Source organism: Paroedura picta, chromosome 1, assembly GCF_049243985.1.
Source record: "Paroedura picta isolate Pp20150507F chromosome 1, Ppicta_v3.0, whole genome shotgun sequence".
Taxonomy (NCBI): Eukaryota; Metazoa; Chordata; class Lepidosauria; order Squamata; family Gekkonidae; genus Paroedura; species Paroedura picta.
Genome location: NC_135369.1, coordinates 202,577,697 through 202,600,006, shown reverse-complemented (window position 1 = coordinate 202,600,006; position 22,310 = coordinate 202,577,697). Strand labels below are relative to the sequence as shown.

The 22,310-nt window shown below is 48.7% G+C and overlaps 1 long non-coding RNA gene and 1 pseudogene across 2 annotated transcripts; both read left to right on the top strand.

Moving 5' to 3' along the window:
* Positions 1-2,191: 2,191 nt before the first annotated feature.
* On the top strand, positions 2,192-6,793 carry LOC143841190 (eukaryotic translation initiation factor 1b pseudogene; annotated as a pseudogene).
* A 3,432-nt stretch (positions 6,794-10,225) lies between these two features.
* On the top strand, positions 10,226-21,762 carry LOC143822914 (uncharacterized). 2 transcript variants are annotated; one of them, XR_013226313.1, is made up of 3 exons: positions 10,226-10,275; positions 21,516-21,595; positions 21,702-21,762. It is a non-coding gene; the product is annotated as an uncharacterized LOC143822914 (long non-coding RNA). The 2 variants fall into 2 exon arrangements; XR_013226331.1 differs by lacking the exon at positions 10,226-10,275 and adding an exon at positions 20,188-20,229.
* Positions 21,763-22,310: the final 548 nt, after the last annotated feature.

Here is a 22,310-nt window from a genome sequence, read left to right as displayed (position 1 = left end):
TCCCCCACCCCCACCATGGTGGGAGAGCAGCATGCTGTTCCCCACCATTGTGCAGTGGGGGCCCCATGTCCCCGATCTCCCCTGCTATCGCCACCGCTTCATAGCACTCCTGGCGCTTCTGGCCCCGCATTGCATGTGCGGGGCCGTTGCACCAGGGCAGCCAGCATGCGCCGGGGAAGCTCCTCCCCCGTGCATACACAGGGAACGTCAGGGCTGTTTGACTGGCATAGCTGCCGCTCTGAATAATGGGTCATAGAGTTTTGCTGAAAAGCCAGAGCATCACCCACCGACCCCGCTGATATCCCTACATCACTTCTGGCTGTACTTCCTGATTGTCCCCTCTCTGCACCTGGTAAAGTATTAAAGTATTAAAACAGGGATAGAGGCTGCAAACTGTGGAATCCCCTTGCCCCAACTGGGGATTGTCAACCTCATGAAGATGGTGTCATGAACTGGGCAGAGTTTAGCTAGTACAGTTTTCTCAAATCAAACATCTGAGATCTCCAGGTGAAATCCAAAGAAAAGGCTTTATTGAGTAGGCAACACAAAAGACTGAAAGCAGCCAAGAAGCATTGAGCAAACTTCTTGGTAGAGACAATGGGCACAGGTACATTGGTTACATATATAGAATTGATACTGTAAAGGAGGGAGACATTGGAATTATGGCGGGAGAACAAAGAACACAAAAGGGTGCTAAGTTTCTCAGGCTGAGCCAGGTGGCCCACCTTTGATCTAATTTGTAATAACTCTGTTTCGTCTCTGCATACTGCAAGGCCACTAGGGCAGAAGAGATAAGAGCGTCCTGCTGGGAACATCAGGGCGATGCAGCATCTGCGCAGTGTCACACCGAGGGGGAGCCCCAGCCATGGTGGCCGCCAGACAGCACCAAAGGTGAGTTGGCGGCAGAGTGGCAGGGCAGCCCCCGAGGCTGCAGCCGGGGAGGAGAACGAGGAGGAGCCATGGCCCAGTACCAACTGATCTACGGACCTATACCGGTCTGCAGACCGGGTGTGGGGACTGCTGCCTTAGAGAGATCTGAGGACCCACTTATACTATATTATACTACGCTGAGATCGGTCCGGTGGCCCTCCCTTTGATCGGTGACGCCCTAGAACGCAGTTGTCATACACCAGCCTCCATCCCTCCTTCAGCTAACAGGAGGGGTGCCTATACCTGTTCAAACACCCTAAAGGAGCTTGGGTGTTCTCAGTTGTTTTACCTGGGAGAGGGAAACCTGAACAGTGCTCTGCACCCCTGGATCAAGATGGCAGGCGCGAAGATGCATTTGGCCGGAAAATCTATTCCTCCATAGCCACGGGCATCCAGGTAACAAATTTACAGACAACAAAGAGTCATTACCAGACTTCCCTTTGGGAGACGTTACAGCCATTCTTAGCTTCCAAAAGCTAAGACCAAAGGCCTTTTGTTGAGGTTCTCCTAAACGAAGGCAGAGACCTTTCACACCAGCAGGTTAACCCGGCAGGCATAGTGCAGGTTGCCTGGGGAGGATCACAGCCACAGCAGTAGCCAGGAGAAGAGTCTCATGGCTCAGGTCCTCGACCCTCTCCACAGATATAAGGGCCAGTTTAGAGGAATCTGACCTTTGAAGGTGTAGATCTCATTTCTTAAGCATTTATCAGCTGCAAGGATCTAAAGTCTACCTCCCCCACCCCATGACCAAACATGATTTCAGCAACCATTCCCAGGGTGCTGGGTGTCACTGCCCACAGTCGGTGGGTTGAACTCCCAGAGCAGACTTTGCCCATGCTAGAGCAAAATTGATGCCCTCGACCACATCTAAGCCTAACCCCCACCCCACACACACACACACATACTGTGGTGGTCTCCTTAATTCTCAACCAAGCGGTAGCCCATGAATGAAGTTCAAAAAAAGACATTACTGTAATAAAAGACAACAGGAAACAACCAAATGGACAGCAGGAACAATAATAAACATTTTAAATAATTATACAGTGACAAATAAAATGGGCCAGCCAAGCAATCTAAATCCAAGCGTCAGGAGAAAGCGATGGTCCTGCCATCCCTGAAGATGTTTCTCCTGGCTTGTTGTCCTGGTGGTCCCCTGGAGGTTAAACAGACAGATATCCCAGCATCATACATCGTTCAATGAGAACATCTGGGCCACCTTGGCCACTAAAAGCCTTGCCTGTCTCTAACCCACCAGCCCATCATGAAATCTCCTGTTAACATCACCCAGGAGTTAGAACGGAGCACAGGGGCCATCTTGCCTCATAATAAATCTCCCCTTCAGCACGTAATGAAATGTTCTTCTACACATTGCTGCTGCTTTGGGGGCAACAATAGGAGGCTATCTAGAGTTCTGGCCCTCATGTCCGCTTCGTTTTGACCACAGAGTGTCTGACTTGATGTGCCCCAGGCCAAATTCTGCACGGCTGGGCTTGATCCTACATGGTTTCTCTTGTGTTCTTATGACAGGGCACTCTGTGGTAAGACAAGTGAGGTGTCAGATTGACACACATGGACCTACTCCTGAACTGTGGATCTGAAGTGTAATTGGTGGAAATGTGCTGCTCGGTGTGGGAGTAGAAAATGACCATACTCACCTCCGTCCACCTACTGCCTCTGCTTCCACCCCAGCAGCGGGACTGCCTGCCACAGCTGGAGGGAGCCGCGCTTCTCCCTCAGGCCCTGGTGCCGAGACACCAGGGGGGTGTTCTCAACTGGGGGGAAGAACTGAGGTCTTCTCTCAGGTGGGGCTGCTGCTGGGGGGAAGCGGGGGGGCCGGGCTCTCGGACGGGTAGCTTTAAGGTTACCCGATTCGAGCCAGGGCCGCCCTTACCAGCCCCTGCCAGGTTGAAGCAACCCATACCCGGATCCTCCAGCCACGGTGGGTCGGTCTTCCTGGCCGCCTCCGGAAATTAAAAATAAGAAGAGCAAAATGAACAGAGTCACTGGGGGAAGAAGAGCCTCCTGGGGCCTCATCACAGTCCGGTCCTATTGCTAAGGCCCTGTGGAGTAGAGGGAGGACCTCAGGCTGAGGTAAGGCCTCGGAGGGAGCTTGTGGCACTGGCCAGCTCCAGACCCCAGATGTCCTCTCAGTTGGGGCACACCCTCTCCCTGCTCATGTGGGGGGGGGGGGTGGAAAGAGATCCCTTTGGGGCTTCCTAGGGACTCTCTGCACCTTCCCTCTCCCCCTCCAGGGGGAGTGCTGGCCCCTTTCCTAGGGCCTAACCAGGTGGTCCCATGTGATATCATCTCTACAGGGAGACCTTCTGGGTCTTTTGCTCCTGGTATCCATTGGCTCTAAGCATGTCAAGCTAAGCCAGTCTGTTCTTGCAGTCCTCAGCTGAAAAGCCCTCCTTTCTTGGGGCTCCGTCCTCGGGCACCATCCGTCACGGGCCCAGTCGGGGGGGAGGCTTGTGCTGAGGCAGGTGCCCTGGAGAGTTCACTCCGCAGGACATGGGGTTACTTCTGTTCCTCTGGCAGCTGGAGGTTCTTACCGTTGTTCTTTAAAATAGGCGGCAGGCGGCCAGGTCCTCCGCTCCGGGGGGCAGGTGATCCCAAAACGTTTATTTTCTTCCCTTGAATCAGGAAATTATCCATTCCTGGAGAAAGAAGGGAGTTAGAGTATAACTGAGCTATCTAATGATCTAGGATCACACACTGACTAGGATGAGACCTCCCTCCCCGAACCCACCTTGGTCTTCAGCTGGAGAGGTCTCTTGCTCCTTCCGGTCCCTAAACGCCCCCTGTAAAAGCCGGCCAAGGAGCTTGCTTTTTGTCCAAGGAGGCTTATCGGAGGAGTGCCCCAACTGGGGCCTGGACAATGTCTTTAGATCAGGAGGAGGATCATGCATCCTCTCCCACAGGAAAGCAGACTACAAAAGCTAAGGACTTTGTCCTATATCTTCAGAGGGCTCCTCCAAATCAGTTTGCTCGCTTGGAGGAAACTCCTGACAGCATCAAGGGGGGAGATGCAGGGGGGTGAAGGTAATTCTGTCCCAAAAAGAACTGCAGGAATTTCTGGCCCGAAATATCAGCTCTGAGACCTCGGTGGCCAAGAGGTTTGTGGAGACCTGAGGGAGAAATGGGCGGAGCTAACTGCCTCTTTATCTCTTGGCTCTCTAGCACAGGGGTAGTCAATTGCTGGCAGGGGCTTGTGGGAATTGTAGTCCATGGACATCTGGAGGGCCGCAGTTTGACTGCCCCTGCTCTAGCAGAAAGACAGGCTCCTCTCCGGATGGGAAGCCTTGAGCTCCCTTCAGGAGGGACGGCTGGAAACCCTCCCTTGTCAGCCTTCCTCCCCAGTTGACCCGCCCCTGCCCTCCCCTGGAACAGAGTGTAAAAAACACAAGGCTGCCCGTCTATTGAGCAGCTTACTCAGGAGGAGAAGCATCTTCCCAGACATGACCTCCATGGACCATTTCACAGCCCCACTCAGGTTCCAGAAGGCTGCAGGAGTCCCCTCCGGGTTCCTCAACCAGGGAATGAGAGTGGGGCAGAAAGGGTGCTTCCCCGCTGGATGGTTTGGCTCAGGTGACCCTCTCTGCACTCCCCTGAACTTTTTCCTCGTTGGGACCTGTGCTGAGGCTGAAGTTCCTTCCAAGGGTGCCCCAAAGGACTGCCCCCAAACATCCTTTCTAAGCTTCCCTCGGAGGCCGGCTTCTCAGAGAGGAGGAGAGGGAGAAGGTGTTTCCTGACCTGAGAGATGTGCCTAGAGAACTTGAGGGGACCCTAAGCAAGGAATTAACTGAGATGGGGCTTTTGGCTGATCTTGTATGGAGTGTAAATGTGATCCTAGCCTCCCATTCAACTCCAGAGGTCATCCTGGCTGGACTCGGTTTTGAGGGTTTTTGCTTCATTAATGGAGTAGCCGCCTCACCCAGGTGTTCCTTGTTTTCTTCAGCCAAATTTGAGTCCAGCGCACCTTTAGGCCCCACAATGTTTGACTCAAGGTGGGAACTTTCGTGCTTATGGACACTTCCTCCGCCATGCACACAAAAGCTCCCACCTGGAATTCAACTTTGTTGGGCCTCAAGGCGCTGTGGGATTCCACTTTTGCTCTGCTCCTTCGGACCCACTGGGCTCCCTTGTTTTCTTGCTTCTGTTTGGAAATCTTCCCACTTGGACTCACCGCTTGGCTGCACAAGCCTCATCTCCCTCCAGATCTCTGCTGCAAATGCCCCCACTGGTGCTGGGAGCCAGGATGTCCCACTGGACAGATTGTGATGCGCGAATGGTTCTGGCCATCCCCATGGCAACCCTGCAGCCAAGGAGGCAGAGGCAGGAAGGAGCCTTGGAGAGGCCGATGCTGGGGACATCAGAGGTCCTCAGGGCAGCCAGAAGGAGTGACCAAATGGGCTCCTGGCCAGAGACAGAGGAGGGGGGAGAGAGAAGGAATTAGGGGTGAGTTAGGGGAATTGGGGGGTATTCATTCCCTCTGCCTGGGAGACACTTCTTAGCCGCCTACCTTTTGGGGGCAACCTGAGGATCTCTCAGAATTCCAACTGCTCTCAGGCAGCAGAGATCAGTGTTTCTGGAGAACCAGGCTGCATGGGAGGGCAGGCCCTGTGGCATGGTGTCATCGCCCCCCGTCCCCAATCCCTCCCTCCCTAGCTCACCTTCCCCCCCCCCAATAATCTCCAGATATCCCCTGCCTGCAGCTGACAACCCCAGAGGGCTCACTAAAGGCCTCCCTGCCTTCGTGCATCCCCTTCATTCAAGGAGAGGAACCTGCCAGAGGTCCTGAGAGTCAGGGCTGCAGCATGCCAGCCCTCCCCCTCCAGCTGTGCCTTCTGATCCCCTCCCAGTCCCTACCCCACATCACCTCGAGAGTTCCCTGATGCAGCGGGGGTGGGGGGGCAAAGGAGGGGACAACGGCAATGCCAGGGGGCATCTTCTTGCATCCTCCTCACGCCCTGCAATTGTTGAGTGGAGTCAGGAGAGAACATTAATTTGCAGCACCTCCTTCCTGCTGTTCCGGCCAGGTGGGGCAGACCTTTTTGTCAGGGGTCTCTTACAGACCTGGCAACTTGGCATCTTTGGGGCATATTCTCCACGCCCTTCACTGCTCCTATGCCCCCTCTCCATCTAGTCAGAGTACACAGATGGGTACCCAGGGTGCAACAGGTATGCAAAACAAGGCCATACGCCATCTGGGTCCAGTGTACCTGCGGAACCGCCTCACTGTCTATTCCCCCCAAAGAGCCCTACGCTCCACCACCTCCAAGTGGCTGAATCCAGAATCAGCCAGAATCTCCAGTCCTTCAACCCCATTTGCTGATACAGCTAAGGGGGACGACTTACTCCTGGCTGGATCTGAAGACTACATCCATAGAATCATAGAACCATAGAGTTGGAAGGGGCCATACAGGCCATCTAGTCCAACCCCCTGCTCAACGCAGGATCAGCCCTAAGCATCCTAAAGCATCCAAGAAAAGTGTGGATCCAACCTTTCCTTGAAGACTGCCAGTGACTGCCATATAAGGCTCCAACAACAAAACAGGGGGAATCACTAACTACTGTTCAGGGAACTGCAGATAACAATGCAAAAAGAAACTCGTGAAAGCTTTCAAAAAGGAATGTGCCTGTAATGGTACTGTGATGAAGCATCCTGAAGCATCCTGAAGTGATCCAGCTGCAAGGTGACCAGACGAAGAACATCTTCCAGTTCCTCCTGGAGATTGGCATTTTTAAGAAAGAGCAGTGGAAGGTTCATGGCTTCCAAAATCTATGTGTTTACGTGGAGAACGCTGCAGGTTTTGTTCTTACCGAGGCTGGCTACTCTGTGAAATGTGATTCTTTGCAGTAAATGGATTTCCCTTTCAAAATCTGATTGGCTTTTGCATGACTACAGAAAACATATGGAGTGCAGACTAGAAGCACGTAAGAAAACTGCAATAAGATGGTAACAGAAGGGCCTTGAGAATTTTTACACATTTCCCATGGAAATGTTTTACTGCTGTTAGTTCAGCGTATTACTTTTCACCTGATTTAAATGTTGCATTAAAACCATGTATATTGCTAAATAGCTGCTATTGGGGTGGGGGGAGGAGACTCCATGACATGACATCCTGCTGAGGTCCCTTCCCCAGGATTCAGAAATCTCCCCCCCCCACCCAATGTTGGCAGCCCAAGCAGAAGCAGACGGCACAAGGATGAGATGGAGCTGTGGGAAGGGTCACTGTCCTCTCTGAGAATTCCCCTCTTGTAAAGACTCAGTAAGAAATGGTTCCTTGAACTAAAAATGTGTGTTAAAGGTACCCTAGTCAGTTTGGGGCTTAATGGGCTGGTTTTGTAGTATTTTTAATTTGGACCGGTGTTTTGGAGTGCGGGAGGAGTCTGTTCCAGTCTTGGTGTAGAGAGGAACAGGCGGAAAGGTAGCAATCCCACTTTCCTAAACAGCAGTAAAAAGGGACAGAATCAGGAAAGGCCCGGGACAGGGCCGATGTCATGCAATTCCCCATGCGGAAAAGGTCAGAAAGGCTCTTAGCAGCATAGAAAGCAGGAGAAACATGACTAAAACGGGGTTTATGACAGATGGCAGCCCTAAGGCATCCAGGGGAATAGCAAAGCCCTTTTTCATATATATATGAAAAGGCAGTTTGGTGTAGTGGTTAGGAGTGTGGACTTCTAATCTGGCATGCCAGGTTCGATTCTGCACTCCCCCATATGCAGTCAGCTGGGTGACCTTGGGCTCGCCACAGCACTGATAAAACTGTTCTGACCAAGCAGTGATATCAGGGCTCTCTCAGCCTCACCCACCTCACAGGGTGTCTGTTGTGGGGAGAGGAAAGGGAAGGCGAATGTAAACTGCTTTGGGTAGAGAAAAGTGGCATATAAGAACCAACTCTTCTTCTTCAGTGCTATCAGGGCTCTCTCAGCCTCACCCACCTCACAGGGTGCCTGTGGTGGGGAGAGGAAAGGGGAGGCAACCGTAAACCGCTTTGAGCCTCCTCCGGGTAGGGAAAAGCGGCATATAAGAACCAACTCTTCTTCTTCATCATAAAGATCCATTGATTTTGGACAGGTTGCAAGTTCATTGTTTCTTTTGTGTTTTGACATGTTGTTGTTTTTTAAATAAGAAGCCGAACAGAAACTTTCAGATCCGTAATAATTTCGTAAATGCAATCTCAGTGACGCTAAGGAATGGGGAATCTGTAAATCCTAATGATGGAATCATGGTCTGCATCGTGGACTTTGTGATTGTAATGATGCGTCAGGAGGATGGTGCTTTAATGATGCATGATAATGATGCACGAACCCCGTCTGCTGTGCAATTATTGCTGAGTTGCAGGGCTTCTGGAGCATTCCACAGATTCCAACTGGGGGAAGGGGAATTTGCACCAGGCAATTAGCCGTTCCAGAAGCGTTTGTCTAACACACACCATCCAGTGTTTTGATCTGAGCCATGTTCCTGATTGGGGAGTCATGTGCTTTTTCATTGCCCTGGCAGCCGAAGGCTACCCCAGCATCATGATGGAGCAAAGTAGGCAGCTTGGCTCACAGATTATGCCGATAGCTGTATCTAAACCAGGGGTAGTCAAACTGCGGCCCTCCAGATGTCCATGGTCTACAATCCCCATGAGCCCCTGCCAGCGTTCGCTGGCAGGGGCTCATGGGAATTGTAGTCCATGGACATCTGGAGGGCCGCAGTTTGACTACCCCTGATACACGGTGCTCTAATTGCCTTTCAGTAATACAAATGGAAGCCGCATTAGCTATACAGCAGATGCAGTGTGGGTTTTAAGCAATCGCAAAGCCTCATTTTATCAAGATCTCGTGGAAGATGAATAGCTCTCGGAGGGCCTCCCCCGTCCCGAGAAGAGGACACAGTGTCTCTTGCAGGGCTTCTGCTTTTATTAGGAATGTTACAGGATAACGGAGCTCAAATGGAAGACTCTAAAAGCTTTTCATCCAATATTTATTGTGCTGTTGAATTCAGTGGGGCGAGGGATGCTGTAGCTACAAGGGGGCTTAATGGAGATTTTTAAAATGTATATTAAAAAATAAAGACAATCTGTACTGATTTTTTTTAAAGCAATATTTTACAGCAGCTTTTTAATTGTTGTTGTTGTTGTTGTTGTTCCTCGTTGCTAAAAGCTTGTTAGAGAAAATCTAGCCAGATTCGGATACCAGTACGGCAGCAGCTCCGGTGTTTGAATTCATGAAACTGCTTATCAATTACATAGAACAAAGCAGGAGTCAGAGGTAATGGGATTCTGAATTGTACTTTGTGGTGTATGGCAGATGATGAGCTCTTCCCACTCTCCCCTATTCACTGGCAACTTCCCCCCCCCCAAAAAAAACCTACTTCTCCTTGCCAACATCTGGATATGAGGGGGTATTCAAAGCAGACTGGGAGGATACTACAGGCAGAAAGGAGCACCCACCCTCTGTTCCTCTAATGCAAGAGCAAAACGAGATGTTCCGTGGGATAAGAATCTGTGTTATGTGGGCTGCCAGCCCTCCACCACAGACTGACCCTCCCTGACACTCCTGTGCACACCCTGGCACCGGAGAGAGAAAGCCAGGTCAAGCCTGGCAAAGCATAATGGGACAGCAACTAAGATCCACCTCTTCCTCTTAAGTAGGACTTGGAGCTAGGATTCCCCCAGCACACTTGCTTACAAACAAAAGAAGAGTTTGTCAGCACAGAGAGACAAAGGAGCCCCACCCAAAACACTCCTCCACCCAGCCAAGCACATTATCTTGTAAAAGTTAACATTTTCTCTGGGGGAACTGTTATCTGAAGATCCATTGAATTTCCAGGAAAAACTCCAGGCCCCATCTGGAGATTAAAGGTAAAGGTATCCCCAGTGCAAGCACTGAGTCATGTCTGACCCTTGGGGTGATGCCCTCTAGCGTTTTCATGGCAGACTCAATACGGGGTGGTTTGCCAGTGCCTTCCCCAGTCACTACCGTTTACCCCCCAGCAAGCTGGGGACTCATTTTACCGACCTCGGGAGGATGGAAGGCTGAGTCAACCATGAGCCGGCTGCTGGGATCGAACTCCCAGCCTCATGGTCAGAGCTTCAGACAGCATGTCAGCTGCCTTACCACCCTGCACCACAAGAGGCACTGGAAATATAATGCTATTTAAATATAAATCCACATTTGGTTCTGCATTTAAAGTATGTCACTGAAGTGCTGCATGTAATTGTGAATTTCCTGCATTCTGCACAGGGTTCGACTAGATGACTCCGGACTAGATGACTCTGGAGGTCCCTTCCAACTAATACACATTTGACTCTGTGGCTTGACTGGGATCCCGGATAATTCAGTCTGAGACTTGTAAGCATGCTGTAATATCACTTTTTGTGAAAGGCTCCTGCCCATCAGAATCAGCACAATGTCTATTTGTCTCTCTTGTGAGTAATTGAAAAAGGGAATCGAAACAGGCTGAGTTACCTGGAAATTCTGGGGAAATCGGTTTGATTCCCCCTCTCCTCCTCCATATGCAGTCAGCTTGGGTTATCTCAGCCCCATTTGCCTCACCAGATTTTTGTTGTGGAAGAGGAAGCAAAGGCAATTGTAAGCCACTTTAGGATAGGGGAAAGTGGGGTATAAAACTGGCCCATTCTTCGTCATCATAGCCATTCCCGTTCTTCTACAAAGGCAGGAGAGCTCATTTGATGCCTGGAGAGCAGCAGGGCCCTGTCTTCTCCCTTTCTGCTTTACAACAAAAGCCAGAACATGACAGGTGTGCATGTGACTCAGCAGGTAAAGATACCTGGCACAGATTGACGGCTTCCATTTATTCCCGATGGGAGGGCAACAACAATCTATGTCAGCAGCATTCTGGAGGGCGGAATTGCCAAGAGCAGGGGTAGTCAAACTGTGGCCCTCCAGATGTCCGTGGACTACAATTCCCATGAGCCCCTGCCAGCAAATGCTGGCAGGGGCTTATGGGAATTGTAGTCCATGGACACCTGGATGGCCGCAGTTTGACTACCCCTGGCCAAGAGGTTCATCCCACCTCTACCAGCTATATTTTGTTTTATTGTCAAAACGATGTCAGCTTTATAACTCCCCGCAAAGGAATGCAAAAAGGCCGGTGCAGCCATTCAGCGGCTATTATACTGTAACCCGTCAGTATCAATCGCATTGATGGGAGGCAAGCTGGGAGTCCTAATTACCCTCACTAAGTAGCAATACTTTATGTCTTCTAATCATGTTCCCCAAATGGCTGGGGAATCATGGCTATAGCAAGAGGCTGGGTAATGCACGATCTTTTCTACCAGTTTTTACGGGGTCCGTTCCCTGGAAGGAACCCTCCTTAAGTGAAGACGACAATTAAGCTTACGCTCAAATGGGTTTATTTGGGGGAAATATTGGGGGTACATTCAAAACACACAAAAACAAAAACCTACACATTAAGATCCACAGGGGGGAAAAGTTAAGGAATACTGCACCTTTCTTGGATCCAAGCAGCCAAGACAACATCAGGGGTGGACTGGATGCCGGGTGTGGAGGGAGCAACACAACACACACACACACTCACACCTGGGGGGTGTGCAAGATTTGATATAGTGTTTGAAATTCCAGGGCCAGCCCATTAGGAGGTATGTGAGTGATGATTGGTTCTGAGTTATGTATGAATCTGATAGGGCGGTTGGCATATGAGGTCCGTAGACGGGGAGATCTGGAGCAAGCTTATCAAGTGGAGCAATACCTTGGCTAGGTGTAATGTGTTGCTAACAGCCCTGTATTGTTTAATCAGGAAGGACTGGGCGGGGGGACTGCATTGGGGACATTTAGGGACAGGAGGTGCTGCTAGATAGGAATTGCACTGGACAAAAGAGACAAAAAAAGTTGCAGCTAGTACCCGAAAGGGATATTCCTTTCCTGTTGATAATTTAATGGTCTTTGACTGGGAGGGGGTGATTTCCATTATGTGCACATTGAGCTCAGTCAGTTGAGCAAGCAGGAAATGGGAAATGAGGTTCTAGTCCAGCTCAAACCAGAGGGAAATCTGAGAGAAAGAGAAAGAAATATAGTGAAGCCAAACAAGATGGAGACCTGGCCTGGCTTCCCAGGTTTGTTAAGGGACTCTACTGACTCCATAGTCAGTCTCTGCCAGGCTGTGTGAGGCACCCTTCCATTATGGTGCACCTTTATGGTAACAATCACAAGGCGGAATGGGCCGTGGCAATCTTTCACTTTCACTGATGCTTTTGGGGGGCTGAGAGAGTCTTTGGGCCCATGAAATTAGTATTTGGAGCCATCTCAGAGTGACACTCATTTCTCCCAAAATCAGTGCTGGAGCACAGAGTTTCACAGCACTCCCTTTGACCCCTATGTCTCTTGCCAGAGTCCATTCCATGAGACTGTCTATGAAGACAAACTGAACAGGACTGTCAATAGGGGTAGGGTTGCCAGTACCCTGACGCTCAAGAGAAGCCAAACGGTGAAAGAGAAGTACCATAGGAAAATGGTAGTTTTTATTCTTTTTTCTTTGGTTCCAAAGAGTAGACAAAAAATCTTGCCAGAACGAGCACCGGTTGGACAACACTTTCACCGCTGTTTCTTCAGTGGCAAGATTTTTAGCGAAACTTATGCGCATTATGCTTAGAGATCGTTCACCCTTCTGTAGCAGAATTTCACATCGTGTAGTAAAAATTTTAAATGAGTCATTTCTTCAGATGGCCTAGCTTACATGACAGTCTCAGACCATAAGTGACTATCAGAAAATTGTGCGCTGTTTCAATTTTTTGGTTGTGTGCATTTATTACACAGCTGAAGTTCCACTGAATGCCCGTGATGGTGGTGATGGGGCTTTGGGGGAAATCCCCGATTATGCATGATGTCGCCACCATCGGAGGCCGGGCTTGACCCAGGCCCTCGGAAGACCCGTGTTAACGAAACACGGATTCTTCCGGAAGCCTGGGTCTCCAGAGGGCACAGGTCGGGCTAGCCCTGTGCATAATCGGAGGAGCCGGGCCTTTGGGCCTTTGGGCTCAGCTCCTCCCCCAACCTATGGCATCCTTGAAGAGACACATCTCACCCCTGCTGTCTCTGTGGGTCCACAGAGCCAACAGGGGCATCCCCCTGCCCCCACCATGGTGGGAGAGCAGCATGCTTTCTCCTTTGGGGAAGGAGACTTTCTCCTTTGGGGAAGATCTTGGGTAGGCGTTTAAAATTGGCTGAAAAAAGTTACATCTGATGGCATCATAAATGGGGCAGAAGGCAGTTTAAGGCAGGAGTAAGGATGCAGGCTCCACCCCTTCCAGATGCAGAAACCACGAGAGAACTCACTCACATTCAGGAGGGGGAGCAATGGAAGGGGCCAGTTCCCAAGCTTGTGGCTCTAAAGCAGGAAGGGAAAGGCCATGGACCCCCTCTGGAGCTCCTGCGGACCCCTGGGGGTCCAGAGACCCTTGGTTGGGAATCCCTGGTTTACTGTATCAGGAGCATTAGCAAGGAAACGTTGCATTACAATGCCATTAGTCAAACAGCGTCCTCTTCATTTATGAGATAACCTTATTTAGGTTCATTATTTTATGAGGACATGTACCTTCTGGAACAGCTGAGCTAATTAGTTCTGAAGTGCAGACAATGACTTCATTAGGGTGGCCCCAAGGTGCTGGCAGGTTGACGTTCAGTGTGGGATTGAGTGGAGATTGTAGCGGCTTGAAATGGTTCTAAACGGACAGACGAGGACCCTGGAGGACCAGCCTTTGCTCAGCTCCCAAAAAAGGTTTTGCTAAATAAATGACAAGGTGCCTTCAGGGCTAGAGCTGTACTGAATTCCCAAGTCCCAGACACAAAATATAGTTTTGGCTTTGGCTGCAAAGTGAACTTTTAGCAATTGACAGTTCTGTTTTGCTTTGTATTCTAGTGTTCTCTTCAACTGCCATTTAAGTCCAGACTGCTTGTTTCACGGGGGTGGTTTCTCAGGGCTGGTTAGTTTTATTTATATTTATTTATTAATCACTATATATATAGTCCGCCCTCAGGACGGATTACATGGATTAAAACATGCACGTTAAATATACAGAAATAGAAATTGAAATATAAGGTATAAAAATTCTAACAATTCCTTCACAGCAGGCCTTAAGGAAGGGGGGGGGGGGGAAATAGCTGCCAGGGGTGGCTAAGTCACTGGGCAACAGACTGTAATGAACTGAAAGAATGGTGAGGTGAAAGAACTGTGAGGAGATGGTCAGGGGCAGGACACACATGCTGATTTGGTGGCTGCTGGGCGGATGGCTAATGGGGTTGGAGGAGGACACAACCAGGAGCCATAAAGGTGACCTGATTGGCCAGTAAACAGTGAGGCCCAACTCCTCCCACCACCCCCTCACCGTTTTATTTATATGGTACAGATATATTGTTTGTGCGTGTGTAGTTTGTTTTTTATTTCTTTACAGTGGGCTTTAGACAAAGCCTCTCCCCTTAAATTTATTATTGTGGGAATGTAGAAAGGTACCTTGGTCTAACATGGGTCTTCAGTGGTTCCATCTGCCTTTCCTGGAACCCCCCGAATTTTCAGAAAGTAGCCAAAACCAGGTGGGCCTTTTGCTGAGCAGAGCTTCTGATTGGCCTTTGGAGATCTGACTGGCTGTGGGGATTCCTTTGTCAGCAGCTGCCGCCACTGCACAAGGACTTACACTGTGTCTCTGAAGGGTGACCTTTGTATCTGCAAAAAACACATTTGTGAATAGAAACCTGTGCTATTAACATTCTGCCTACTAGGGTACACACTTTGGTTTTATCGCCTCGGATGTTATGTATTCCAAACTGGTTGAACATTATAATCCTGCAGCCTCCTGTATGCAAAGCTGCAGAGATGGAAACTAATTATGTTTAAAACTAGGTTTTGGTTGGCCCTAGACTGGTCAAGGGGAGATAGAGCAATGCTGGAACTGGGACTAAAAAGCATTCCCAGGGGCTAGGAGCTCTGTTGCACTTTTATATTTTACAGATGAGATCCCTTCCCTTAGCCTACATGCAGCTCTAATTAATAATCTATTTTTGCCCTTATTTTGAGAGGGGTTGCTTCTGTTCCCTAGCTTGTGGGCAAAAATGACCCTAAGACAAACTGTAACTTGGGCTGCCAAATTCTTCACAGCACTTCCTATTTTCAGTCCAGGAAGGTTTACCCACAGCTGTTTGGCTTGGTGCATCATGTGCACTGCAGAGCCACTACCTTTTAAGTCAGCACAAAATTTGAAGTTAGGAATTCTCTTCTTTCATAGAGGACAAGAGTCACCAGAAAAGACAATGCTAGGAAAAGTTGAAGGCAAGGGAGGTAAAGGAAGACCCAACATGGATGGAGTCATTGATGTTTAGAGGCCTTCCAGTTGCCAACCATCTAGGCAGGAGATGCCTCTCCTGAGGTTGGTGGGTGGTGTATGTGCTGGGTCTGGACTGTTGGGTTGGGGGGGAATAGGTGGGATTATGTTGCTATTTATATTTTATTTTGGTTTTCATGGAGTTTTATTGTGAGCCACCATGAGACAGCATGGTCCGGGAGTGGCAGTCAATGAATTTAAATATAAATAAATAAAGTCACAGACCTCAGTTTGCAAGACCTGAACAAAACTGTTAACATTAGCCTGTTTTGAAGTTTGTTAATTCATAGGATTGCTATACTTAGAGGTACTTAACATATATGAGGGTAAGTCAACAAGCATTGCTGCCAAATCATCGAAGCCTTTATTTAACAAAAATATAAAAAACTGAAGTGATTGTTTTTCGACATATCCTCCATTGGCATCTCTAGTCTAGAGATGAGTGATTAGACTCAGTTAAACCCCAAAATACCCCAATCAATACTGTTTCAGGTATTTTCCAGGTTTATCCAAGTCGAATTGCACCTCCAATAAGTTTAAATGAGTCAAATCAGGCTTAATTCAGCAGATTCTGTGCTAGCAACTGGTGTCTGGTGTGCTGCAGTGTCCAATAAGGCGGGAGGCCTTGAGCTGGAATACCTGTTGAGTACAGGTTATGACTGTAATATGAGTTCCTATAGCCACAGGGCTGCACTGGAAGGAATGTTTGATTGCAGGTTCATTAACAAGTCAGAAGTCAGAAGGTTACCAGAGCTGGGGGAGACCAAAGAGCGAGCCATGAGTCAGAGCCAGGTAATCAATATGGCAGCAAGGCTGGTCCAAGATCAGAGTCATGGTTACCAGTCCTGGTCATCAGGAAATGCAGAATTGAGGATCAGCTGTCTGTTGGGTGTTGCACTGGGGGAGGAGGCATTTAAATGCTCTAAAACAGCTGATCTGCAGAGAGAGGTTTATCTTCATAAATCAGCTGTTTGTCAGGCTGTGGACAAATTGATTTGCTATACTCAAATCTTCCAAGTTCTATCTAGGGCCAACTCAGCTTAGTTTCTGAGATCAAGCCAGCTTAATTCAATTAAATATGGACCCAAGTTCATAGCCTCGTGGCAAAACTTCACATTACATCAGCCCTTTTCAACCTTCAGTCAAATATTTGTCTGAAATATTTTTCAGGCTTTGAGGAGCCCCTGAAACCAGGTCAGAAATGTGGCCAAGTCCATTAAGGCACAATATAAGGGGAAGATTTGGAAGCCCCTGGGGACATCTTATGGAGCCCCCGGGCTCCTGAGAGCCTTGTTTGGGAATCCCTGCAGATGGAATATTTTCTGACATCTTTTTAAAAAGAGAACCTGAAAACAAGCAAGGTCAGCTTCGAATTTGTTTAGGGTGATTGTGGTTTTTTGGTTGAAAAAAACAGCATAAGGGGATGGAATTAACACTCTTCACCTAACTGGAACAAAAGGGTCCCTTCAGTGATGTTCTATATTTTAAAAAGTTGGGAGATGAATCCCAGATCTCCTGTGCAGTTTGGCCTGCCTCTAGGAATCGACATATGTTTCCCAGAAGTGCCCCCCAGAGAAGATACCTGCCAATCTGTATTACTGGCTCCTTCCCCATCATTAGGAGGCTGTAATTATACCTCTCGGTTGATTAATTGCTGCACATTTGCTTCTCAAGGAAGAACATGCAGAAGAAGTGCTTATTTACAAGCATACAGTCATGAAGATCTGATTCATTCCAGGAAAAATAATCACTCGGTGTCTGCCGTCTGTAAGCTTTCCTGTAAGCTTTTCTTGTTAGCCAAGGTGGTCTTTCCTGTAAGAGGATTGATAGCTTGTCTTTTTCTCAAGAAATCATGTCCTCCAGCTCACTGGTAGTACTTGTGGCACAGAACATAAGGGAACATGTATTGACTCTTTCCAGCTAAGGCTTAAGGCAGGGGTAGTCAAACTGCGGCCCTCCAGATGTCCATGGACTACAATTCCCATGAGCTCTTGCCAGCGAATGCTTGGACATCTGGAGGGCCACAGTTTGACTATCCCTGGCTTGGAACATGAGAGTCAAGACCTCAAACCATCAACACTTTGCTTAATTTCAATTCAGAGAACGTTGTTTATAGCAGTAGTCAAACTGCGGCCCTCCAGATGTCCATGGACTACAATTCCCATGAGCTCTTGCCAGCGAATGCTTGGACATCTGGAGGGCCACAGTTTGACTATCCCTGGCTTGGAACATGAGAGTCAAGACCTCAAACCATCAACACTTTGCTTAATTTCAATTCAGAGAACGTTGTTTATAGCAGTAGTCAAACTGCGGCCCTTCAGATGTCCATGAACTACAATTCCCATGAGCCCCTGCCAGCGAACGTGTTAGCTGGCAGGGGCTCATGGGAATTGTAGTCCATGGACATCTGGGGGGGCACAGTTTGACTACCCCTGGCTTAAGGAGAGCTAACGGCACTGCAGCTGCCTAAATCTTCAAGAAACCATCTAGGGTTGCCCTCTTCCATGTGGGGCCTGGGGATCTCTCTTCCAAATAAAACTATTTTATTCCTTTTTTAAGCAGCCTGGTGCTTCATCCCTTCACATATTTAAGTCCTGCCAGCACTGAGGAGAAAGACGGGACCGCAAATGGCTGAAGTCATTCTCAGCGACAGCCGAGACTTCTCAGCCTGCCTCAGATCTGGCAGGCAGCCATTTTGTATGTCACACACAATCCTTGTAATAACGGATGTTAACATTTCGAGTCTGTTTCTCTCAGACAACACGGGTCTAATTACTTGATTTCGGAGGTGATCGGGGAGACGACAAGGAGCACAACAGAGGCAGCATCATAGGGGAGGGAGATATGAATCCGCTGTTGCTTTCTAGTAATTTTCCCTCATAAAATCTGAATTGATTTCCTCGGTTGGCACAAAACGACATGATGACATTTCCCCAGGGTACATTTCTGGGTTGGTTTGGCAGAAATGTTCTCTCAATGTTTCACGGGCTCTGGGGGACCTGTTTTGGACTAGGTTCTTAATGTAAGGGAAGTCGTCTCCCCACATAATATTTCTGACTAGAAATGGTCACGGGAAAACCCATCTCCACCAAACACTGGAGTCTACCCAGACACTCGATAATATAAACCAGGGGTAGTCAAACTGCAGCCCTCCAGATGTCCATGGACTACAATTCCCATGAGCCCCTGCCAGCAAACACGTTCGCTGGCAGGGGCTCATGGGAATTGTAGTTCATGGGCATCTGAAGGGCCGCAGTTTGACTACCCCTGCTATAAACAATGCTCTCTGAATTGAAATTAACCAAAGTGTTGATGTAAAAAGTCTTCTCTCCAGTTGAATTGTGGAATGAATCATACACAGAGCAGTGCCCGCAGGGGAGGTTTTCATGAGGGATCCCTCTGCCATCGATAATGATATAGTCTCACATACATTGCTCCTAGCCAATATATCCTGGAGATTTTTAAATCATTTATAGGCAAAAAGAGGGAGAATTTTGCATCTGGGGATATTAGGGGGTACCAATGCTTCTGGTGTCGTGGTTAAGGAGTAGCGGACTCTACTCTGGAGAAGCAGGTTTGATTTCCTGCTCCTCCACATGCATCCAGCGGAATGAGCTTGGGCCAGCCATGGTTCTTTTAGAGCTGTTCTCACAGAGCAGTTCTCTCAGGCCTCTCTCAGCCGTGCTGAGAGGTGCTTGTAAGCTGCTTTGGGACGTCTTCCAGTAGTGGAAAGCAGGGTATAAAAAAACCAGCTCTTATTCTCTTGAGACCCCACCGTCTGTAGGCTCCACCCCTAAAGTCTCCATGTTTCTCCCCACCTGGGACTGGCTACCTTAGATTGGATCAGAGTCCCTGACCAGGAGGGATTGAAGGTCTACGCACAAGGCAGCTTCATATGTTGACCTGCCCAAGAAGAATTAGGCCCACAAACCATGTCTTGCCATTTCTGGGTTTTCAGGTCAGGCCAGCCCCATTTCAGCTCTGCCTCTTAAGCTGCGCCCGCATTTGCCTCCTTCTGTCAGCTTCTTCTGCCGTGCTCCAGAAGTGTCCTAATGATCTGGAGGACGGCCAGGAAGCATTGCAAACGTGCAGGAAAGGAGGCTGCTGCACCGAGAGAACATTTATTCTAGGCAGGGGAGAAAGTGGAAGGGAAGGCCTCGAGCCCTTTCTGTAAAGAAGAATGGCACCCTAAAAAAAAAAACAGCATGTCACCCTCCCCTTTCCTCTGCAAAGGCTCTAAATTAGAGGTGACATTCTGAAGGGCTTTTATGCAGCAAATTCACAAAAGTGCCAAGAAACAAATGAATTTCCAGAGCCCGCTAAAAGCGCTGGGTTTGCAATAGGCTTGCCAGCCTCCTGGTTGGGCCTGGAGAGCTCTTGGAATTACAGCTTGATCTCCGGGCAGTGGTTCCCAAACTTTTTCAGATTGTTGCCCCTTTGGTTCCCAGGCCACATCCCTGGTGCCCCCCCCCCCCACACACACACACATATGAACACTCACTACTTTCCTGGTATTAGGTCTGCTGCAAAATCAAAACACACCACATTGCCTGCCCTTTTTTGGTTTGTTTTTGTATAACAGACATATTTTATTATGGAAAAAATATATATTCATAAAAGTCATTTGTAGAAGCCAGTATGGGTCCTCCTTGGGGAGAGAGAGGAAGATCCCATGGCCAGGAACACGCAGGAGAAGGCTTTTCCAGCCCCACAAACCTTTGGGGTTGGGCTGCCAATTCTGGGTTAAGAAATTCCTGGAGATCTGGGGTGGAACCTGGGAAGGACAGAGTCTTAGGAGGGACTCAGGAGGAATGTGATCCTAGTCAGGCCACCCTTTGAAGCTGTCATTGTCTTCAGGATGGGAGACCACCAAGGAAGTCCAAGGTCACTACAAACCAGAAGCAGGCAATGGCAAGCCACCTAGGAATGTCTCTTGCTATGAAAGAAGAAGGTTGGTCTTTATACCCTGCTTTTCACTGTCCAAAGGGGTCTCGAAGAAACTTCCAATCGCCTTCCCTTTCCTCTCCCCACAACAGACACCTGGTGAGGGAGGAGAGGCTAAGAGAGCTCTTACACAGTCTGCTCTGGGGGAAACAGCTTCTAACTGGCTGTGATGAGCCCAAGGTAACCCAGCTGGCTGCATGTGGAGGAGAGGGGAATCAAAACTGGCTCACGGGATCAGAAGCTGCCGCTCTTAAACCACTACACCAAGTGGGCTCTCACAACTACAGCAGAAATATCAGACTGCTTTCCCCCTACTGTTCCAAAATTCCTCGCCATCACCCTGGGTGAAGAACCCCCTGGGGAGGTGGTATCACTCACTTTGGGAACCCCTACTTTAGAGGGTTGGATTGCAGACTTGGCTGCAATCCCTCTCCAAGCACCAAGCCCAAAGCTGCAGTCCAGAGCTGGCAGCCTTAGTTGGTAATATTCTGCTTCCTCTGGTCCTGACCGATTTTGGGTTGTTCACGTGCTTGGGTGGTATGTTGCAACTTGAACCTAAGATATGCATCATGTGTAACAAATGAGCGAGCTTGGTGCAGTGGTTAGGAGCACTGACTTCTAATCTGGCGAGCCGGGTTTGATTCTGCGCTCCCCCACATGCAGCCAGCTGGGTGACCTTGGGCTCATCACGGCACTGATGAAGCTGTTCTAACCAAGTAGTAATATTAGGGCTCTAGGGACTGAATATGCATGAGGTGGACTGCCCAAGATGGTGGTGACAGGGCTTCAGGGCAAATCCCCGATTATGCCTGATGTCGCCACCATCGTGGGCACCACAAAGCCCTGGCCTGACCCTCGGGAGGTCACAGATTCTTCCACGTTCTCAGAGCTGCTGTGGGTACTGGCAAGGGCTAGGTCAGGTTGGCCTTGTGCATAATCGGAGGAGCTGGGGGCCTTTGGGCCTTTGGGCCTTTGGGCCCGGCTCTTCCCATGACCTAAGGACCTTCTTGCCCCTGTCAGCTCTGCAGAGCCACGGAGATGAATGGAGCGTCCCCCCACCCCCACTGTGGTGTCAGGGTGGCATGCCTCTCCCCTGCCAGAGAGCGGTGGGGGCCCCGTGACCCTCCCTCCCCCACCGCCACCATTTCTTTCGGTTTACACATGAGGATGCACACCCAGGATTCAAGCTGGGCCTTGGAGAGGTGTGTAGAAGAAAATCTCTTATTTGTAAAAAGAATTCATTTGAAATTTGATTAAAATATGCTTTTATATCTTTTTGACCTTGCTTTACAGATCGGTGTTTTTTGACCATTTTGTTGTGAGCACCACATCTGGAACCGTTATTATATATTACTGGGAGGCTCCCATTTTGTGTAAGTTTGCCACCATTTCCTAATTATTTAAAAATGATGCAATTTATATAACCAATTAAAATGTTTTTTAAAGATGGAAAATACTCATAAAATATTTTAATTTCAGGATTCTTACGCCACAGATTCTGATTTTTAGACTTCAGTGCTGTTTTAATCTTCTTAATGTGCACTAAATAATAAATATTTGTATTCCAATTTGCTGCTTGGCCTTTGAGTTTCTGTCCTCTTTAACCACTATACCACACTGGGAATGGGAATGTATATTTATATGTGTGTGTTTGTGTATGTGTGTTTTACTTCATGGCTCTCTTTTTTGGAGGAGGGGGTTAACCCAACATTAAAAAATAGGGTGGAAAAACTAATGTGTGTAGCTCTGTCTCCCCCACCCGCAGATATTTGTTCATTCATTTTGCAGAAAGCAAACTTTAAGTACTAATTGGCATTCTCATTCCTTGTGTGTTCCTGTTGCTGGGGCTGTTGTGCACATGTTTTTCTTCCTCTGGTGGCTGATTCGACATATGTCCAGCATAAAAACCTGCAGTTTAAATCTGTAAGGAGACATGCCAGATGTAATGCCATGTAATATTGAATCACCCACTAGAGGGAGCCAAAAAGGAAAATAACCCTTAAGCAACAGAAACACAAGCGAGGAAAATGAGAATACAGGAAAGCCCAAGATTTTGAGAGAAAAAGAAGCTGTAGAGCTTTTTTTCTC